Below are 7,639 nucleotides of genomic sequence, written 5' to 3'. Positions count from 1 at the left end.
AATTATCTGAGGAGAATTAATTTATTTTAGTCTGACCCCAGTCCCATCCGCTAACATGGAGGAGGCGGGGTTTATGACCTATACTGCAGCCAGACACCAGGGGGCGATAGAGACGTTTTGGCTTCATTCTCGGGGAGCTGTTGCGTCGTCCATGTTTTCTACAGTCAATGGGTTAAACCCATGTTAAAGGAGAAAGTGTGAATGAATAAGAAAAGAGTGTAGCGGGTTCTTATCTGGAGTGCAGTCAATATAACCACGGAGTGGTGCCGGGGTCGCGGTAGAGCTGTCCGTCCACGTAGAGCCGGTCCACGGCGATGACAGCGCGGGAGCCTCTCTGGATGAAGCTATGTCGAACTGGGAACAGGACCTTGCGTCGTTCCAGGATCTCTTTGGGGAACTGGTCGTTCACGCTGAAGTCCGTTCCTTTCAGCTCTCTGCCGCGACTCTTCACATGTTCCTTCTGTTTGAATTGACCGAATTTGGCCACAATAGGACGTGGTCTCCCGGTCCGCGACCTCACTCTATCGAAGTCGATGTTCTTTACGGTGTCCTCCGGCAGCTTCAGACGATTTAGATAAGCTCCAATATGCACACTTTGATTTAATAGGTGGTGCTTACCTTTATTTGAAAATGATCCGGGTCTCTGTTCACTTTGCTGGTTGAGCCCCCAGACTGCCCAATCTGTCTTCCTTAGCCTATCGGAATCCCAGATGAGCCCCCAATTGTTAAATATCAACACTTCACAGAGTTCTTTTGATTCCTCAGAGGCATCCGATGGAAGACAAAACACTGCTCATGTCACGGTTCTGGGTCATTTCGACCCAGCATTTTGAGTTCTTATCTTTTGGTTTGATTTTGTATTATGGGCTATTCTTAATCTCTGGTTGTGTCTTGTTGATTATTACTATTCTTCGTCTGTTTCAGTTAAGGGTTTTGTTCTTGTACCCTCGTGTTTAGTATAGCTTTAGTCCTGTGTTAAGTCTGCGTCTTTGTGAATTGTTTCCTGTTTTACTTTGAAAGTCGGTGTCCTTTGTCAATGTATTGAGTTTTGCTTCCTCCTGGTCTTGTCATTTCTGATTACTCCCAGCTGTGTTCTCCTCCTGTGCCTCGTTCCCCTCGTTATCCCTCTGTGTATTTAAGCCCCGTGTTTCTCTTTGTCAGTGTGGCGTCGTCTGTGTTTCGTCCCTCAGGTCATGTCAAGGAGGTTTCTTCCTGTTAAAAGGGAGTTTTTCCTTCCCACTGTCGCCAAAGTGCTTGCTCATAGGGGGTCATATGATTGTTGGGTTTTTCTCTGTATCTATGAAGCGCCTTGAGGCGACTTTTGTTGTGATTTGGCGCTATATAAATAAAATTGAATTGAATTGAATTGAAGTGTTTTTTCAAGATTCGTTGCAGGTCATGTTCTTAGTGTTTATTTCAAGTCAAGGTTTCCTCATGGTTTTTTTCACACATCTGCACCGAATCTTGTTCATAGTGCTCCTAGCCATAGTCTCCCTAGTTTTCATAGTTAGTCATACTGTTCTCCAGTTTAGGTTCTAGTTAAGTTTAATCTCTGTCCCGGCTGTTTTTGTCATGTCATTGTTTCAGCCACAATAAAAGCTCGCTTTTCATTTGAGATTCAGTTTCGTCTCTTCATCTGTGTCCGCACCTGGGTGATGCGGGCTTAACAGTTTTATTACAGAAGCTCTCTCATTCTAGTCTAAACAACAGTGTCTCAGTAACTTTCCACTAGAAGATGGTCCCGTTATCTACTTTTTCCCAGGTAAGCGTGAGCAAGAGTCTACAGCATTCCACTCCCCAAGGACACATAGTCTAATGCCTTTATTTTTTAGGGCTGTGTCCACTTAATACTATACTATATAACTTTATAACACTTATTAATAAAAGCATAGCATTATTGAGGCACTTCAAATAATTTTATCTCAACAGGACAGAGTTTCAGTCTTGAAAGGGGTCCGTTCGGCCACACGAAAAACACTTTTAACATCACTGTCCATGGAAACTACTTAAAAGTTCATAATCAGTTTCAGCCACACAAGACCTAGCCAAAGCATGGAAACATTCTCGAAAAGTCCATAACTTGGTCCCAAGTCAGACACTGAGAAATCTGTTATAGCAGGCTCAGTGACTAGACTAGCAGGTAACTGCTGGGCACCAGCTGTGCTCACCCGAGGTGTTATGAAGCTCTTTAAACTACCAGTCACATTTCAAAATAAATTCATACAGGGCTTTATTCTATATACTTGAATTACGTTGTCTACCTCACACCCATAGTGTCACGGTTTGGCATGGCAGACCGTGGGGGTGTAGGGAAGGATTACCTAGGCGCGGTGCTCGGTGTGCGAACAGTGCGTTTATTTACAGTGTATGGTGCAAAACAACAATAAATCCCCGTGTTTCCCAAGACTCCCGTGTCGTGTCCTCCTTGTGCTCTCTGCTCCGTGTCGGCACTCCCGGTGCTCGCTGCCCTTGGGGCCTTCCACGCTCCTCCTGCGGGAAACAATAGCGGCAGCTGTCAGGACGCTTAACAATAGCAGGCATGCACTAAACGACTAAACCTAAACTGGGTGACTAATGTGGAGTCTCACGCAATGATCCTGCGTCGGTGGGAGCTCCAAGACTCTCCTAAGTAGCTCCCCCGACGAGCCCTGATCAGCAGCAGGTGTGTGGCTTCGGGTGTGGCCAGTACCAACAGGGCCACACCCACCAGGCCTGAAGGCGCCCGCAAATCGGTGTTCGCAGAAACACCGGCATCCGTACACACACACACACACACACACACACACACAGAGTAGTGGCAGCAACACCAAAAATACATATACAATACATATAATATAACATAAGTCCATAGCTGCTCAGAGATCCTGGGTCGCTCAGACCCAGGATCTCTGACACATAGCCAATTTAGAATCACCAATCAATCTAGCATATTTGACCTAGCATGTCTTTGGTATGTGGCAGGAAACACCTGGTCTCCTCCTACAATGTATTCCAAAGAAGCACAGGGAGAACATGAAGAGTTAAGATAAAAACAAAAAAACCCTCCAAATGTCACCTCTTTGAAAAATAAGAGAATGATATCAAATAAAACCTCTCAATGTGTAGTATATGATAATGACTTTTTTTTTTTTTTAGAAGGCTAGAGATGTTGTGTCTGAAATCTGCTACAATGTCTCCTGCATTTATGCTTTCGGAGACTTTGTCTCCTAATGCTCTCATGACCAATGGGACCACTTTTTTTTTTTTTTTTTTTACTTGCCACATCTGCCCCAGTTGTTTCTTCAGTACCTGGTACTCTTTTGTGCTCCTTCTTTCTGATGTTGCGCTCCACTGGGATTGCCACATCTATCATATCTGCAGTCTTCTTGTCAACCACCACAATATGGTTGGTTGGACAGCAGCTACTTGTCTTCCTGAAACTTGATGTCTCACAGGACCTTACACCCTTAACTATCTTTGTAGCTGTCTTCCATTGGAGCTTGACACTAGGACTGTGCGATATGACCCAAAATTCATATCTCGATATTTTTTAGCTGGATGGCGATATACGATATATATCTCGATATTTTTTAAAGCCATAAAGTAAGAACAAAAAGAGAGTTCTTAGTCAAAGCTGTGTCTGAAATCTCACACAGGCACTTTTATTAACATACAGCGTAGATGTACAAGAAAAAAAATCCTCAGAAATAAATTATCAGCATTTATTAAATAATAATGCTCCATAAATAAAATAAAACAATGTTGTTTTTGTGCACAACAAAAAGCTCACAATTGTGCAGTCAAAATGTAAACTAAAAAGACGCTGAGCATAATAACAAAGACAGATTTCGCAACTCGGTTCCCAGGTTCTACTGCGTGACTGACAGCCCGGAGTTTGAAATTCTCTTTGTAACCGTGTCTCATACAGGTGCCATCTGTGGTCCTTATACGCACATAATACGGTAATATTACGTTGAAGCACAGTACGTATTACTCAGCGAGGCTCCTGACTACAGTAGCTGTAATGCTCCAACAATCCATCAAGCAGTGCAGCTTTGTAGCTTACCAAAGTCGTACCAAAACATTTTTTGAAAGGTTTCTGAGCGCTGTGTACCACATAAAATCGGTTCGCGGTCAGTAACCACAACCAGAATTCATACATAAGGCGCGCTGTCGATTTTTGAGAAAATGAAAGGATTTCAGGCGTCAACGCGTTAGCGCGGTTAGCTCGTTGACGCCGTCTAGCCCCACGCACGGGGCAATCTGCGGTAACTCGTTAACAGAGATTTGCCCCGTTAATGCAGTTATGGCGTTAACGTCACGCTGACAGCACTAAAATAGTAATCTCCAAATGTTTTCTTTTTACCGACCAGCTCCTCTTTGATAGCAGCCGTGTCCGTCTTGTTGTTGCCTGCAGGTGAAGCGATGGGGGAGGGGGAGTTGTGTTCAGTGAAGGAGAGAGCCGAGGCAGAGTAACGCGGCGTAGAGACAAAAGTGGACAAACGAGAGGCAAACTTGCGGTTCCACAAGTATAATTATAATGTAACAGACTATATCGATATAAACGATATTGTCACATCTCATATCTCGTATAAAAATATATCGATATATTTAAAAACTCGATATATCGCCAAGTGCTACGTGGCACAGATGCTCAACTACATTATCCCAGCCACTTGGTTGTACCTCTCAATGTATGCAGTCTCAGCTTGCATCTCACACCCTTCTATGTGTTGAATAGTCTCCGGGGCACCGTTGTACAGTCCGCAACATGGTCCTGTTTCCAAGTTCCAATAGGAGACACTATCAAAGATGGTTAAAAACCAGACAAGGAGCAGAAGACCAAAGATATGGTAAGCCTAGCAGATAACAACATCAAAAAGGAGGAGGATGAGAACATACAGAAGTACAATGGGGCCAAATGAACACACAAACACATGTATAGAGATTGACAGACCATGTGACTTGCACGCGTTGCATTGTAGGTACGAGTGGCAGCAAAATCAAAACACTGCATCAAGCATTTCCAGCACCGGTAACCATTCATTCTGCAGTTTTAATCCCTACTTGCATTTTATTTGCCCCCAAAACAGTTGTGTACAAAATGAAGGAGAACGCGGCAGGTCTGGACACAGACTTGATGAAAAGGAAAAAAAAAAAAAAAAGGTACGAGGAAAAAAAATCAAAGGAGTGAAAGGGTTAGACCCATACGAGCATAAGAGTGGACGTTAGCGTGCTGCCCAGCTTTCATCACGCTCATATTTATAATTATATGGTCTTAAGTGTGAGTGCATACACTCATGAAGTGTTTAGTAACTTCAGATCCCTGCAACAAGCCCAGTTCCAGTTTACCGACGGATGGTTACAGGACACTGACATGTTCAGAATAGCCAGATATGTAGGTGGACGCCAGGTTTTATTCTAAGTGAAGGGCAACCCCTCAAAAAACGGACAGAGCAGTGGAGTAGCCAAGGCAACAGAACAATAAACTCGATTACCAAAATATAATTTATTTCACAATTTTTTTTAAAACAGTTAAAAACACCCCTGGCCAGGGAGAACACACAGTAAAAACATAAAAACAACACAAAAATCCAGTGGCGTCAGCCACAGCATTAAAATCCACTAAAATCGGAGCGAGGCAAAGAAAACCCAGCGATGTCCCCGGCCGTCCTGTCTCTTCGCTCTGGAAGACAGAGGGGGCAGCGACAGTCACTGTTCTTTCCAGTGAAAGGGATTTCTTGTACCACCGTGTGTCTCAGGACTTACCCTGCAATCCAGTCCCTCCGTCGCCTCTTCGTGACTTCGGAAACATGACTTGAACAATTTTTCTTCCACGAAGGAATCCGATAAAAAACGATTGCTTTACCCGTTGGCTTCCAGCGGCTGTCATGCAACCGGCTACGGCAGTTAATAATACAACAGCTTCTTGCCATTCTTTGCGTCTCTGTTTATCTCTGTGTGACTGTTGTCTTGTAATAGACTATGTGCACCTTAGCATATGCTACTTCCGGTGGGGAAACTCCTGTAGAGCACTTCGTTTCCGGTGTGATATTCACTCCTTGTTTACGGTCGGGTTTTCCAAAACAAGTCAACCAAATGGATTAATCAAGTGGCGATTTGTTTCTCAAGATGTCTCGGGCATTTACCGAATATATCTGTAGACAGTGGCGGTCCTAGCCCGTTTAATGATTCCGATTGTTTCAGGATGACCTGCCATTATCCAATCACACATCTGCTTACCTGCATCTTTTGCCCGTTTCTCCTCCTCTTCTTTTCTATTTTTTCTAAACTGAGCTCCTGATGGCTTTGAACTTTTCTTGTCCATCTTCCATATGTTTTAATTTTGAACTCCAGTATGAACACCCATCCACCAACCCGAGGATCACCACAACATAACCTAATAGACCTACACCTTGGTTCACAGATTCACTTTGTCTAAGGTTTATTTCTGGGATTTCACACAACCCAGGATTCAAATCATGAATCCATAATGGACTTGGATTTACATCATTATAAATGAAATGTGCTCTATTTGGAAGCAGCCGGCCCCGCCCCTTTCGATGGGTTGTGTGTGAGACTTTAAATCATCAAACTGTAAATTATAAATTTTAAATTGTTATTGAGCCCTTTACCCCTTTTGTTTTATTTTGCGAGTTGATTATTAGATGCTGCTCCAGCCAGCCAGAGAATCCCCCGCCACCCCGCCCTCTCCTCCCCGTGCCGCAAGCAGCAGGCGCACCTCGCAAACGGAGGGCGCCCTTACTCCCAGCAAATGGGCGATAGAAAACCGCTCGGTGCCTGTACCATTCCCAATATGCGCTGGCTGACGTCGGGGCAGCATGAGTACGAGCAAATCTTTTTTTTCTTTTTTGTCAATGCCCGTGATGCCGTCCCCCACCACTATGCCGCCCCGGGCGACCGCCCGTCTCGCCCGTATCAAAAACCGCTACTGTCTGTAGATGATGTTCATTGACGTGTTGATATTTTTTCCCCCCCGCACCTCAGAACAAAAGAGAGAAAGGATTCAAATTCTATATTTCTCAGTATTTTTATACAGCGGTCTCTCGTTTATCGCGGATGTTATGTTCTAAAAATAACCAGCGATAGGTGAAATCCGCAAAGTAGCCAACTTTATTTTTTACAATTATTATAGATGTTTTAAGACTGTAACGCCCCTCACTACACGCTTTATACACTTTTCTCACACAGGCATGAACATTTTCACATTTTTCTCTCTTGTTTAGACACTCTCAAAGTTCAAACCTTTGTAGAAAAATAAGTCGAGTATTATAGGATGAAACCAAAGATCAAACCCTGTTTTCAGGTCCAGAACATGGGAATAGAGCAGCTGCGAGATAATTCAACATCAATGAATCAGCGATTGATGTAGCGATTCTGTACTGTACAGGAGAGAGGGTACGGAGGAGATCGACAGTGGTCTGCAGCCAATCAGGACACAGAACACAATGCACTGTAAAAAAAAAAAAAAAAAAAAAGCATGCAAAATTGCACTAAAAAAATCCACGAAACAGCGCAGCCGCGAAAGGTGAACGGCGTTATAGCGAGGGACCACTGTAATTTTGAAGGTAAGTCACAACATACCCTTCGTAAATACTAATGTATAGAAATACTTACCAGCACGATACATTTATTTTTT

General features: G+C 43.7%; 1 long non-coding RNA gene across 1 annotated transcript; it reads right to left on the bottom strand.

The window, feature by feature from the left end:
- Positions 1 to 1,894: 1,894 nt before the first annotated feature.
- Positions 1,895 to 5,875, bottom strand: LOC146365143 (uncharacterized). Its single transcript, XR_014798637.1, has 2 exons — positions 2,589 to 5,875; positions 1,895 to 2,490 (listed from the first exon to the last, which is right to left on the bottom strand). It is a non-coding gene; the product is annotated as an uncharacterized LOC146365143 (long non-coding RNA).
- Positions 5,876 to 7,639: the final 1,764 nt, after the last annotated feature.

The sequence above is a fragment of the Perissodus microlepis genome, chromosome 19 (assembly GCF_051167445.1).
Source record: "Perissodus microlepis isolate ML-2025 ecotype Zambia chromosome 19, ASM5116744v1, whole genome shotgun sequence".
Taxonomy (NCBI): Eukaryota; Metazoa; Chordata; class Actinopteri; order Cichliformes; family Cichlidae; genus Perissodus; species Perissodus microlepis.
The sequence above is the reverse complement of the archived record's forward strand: the minus strand, read 5'-3'. Positions and strand labels throughout refer to the sequence as shown.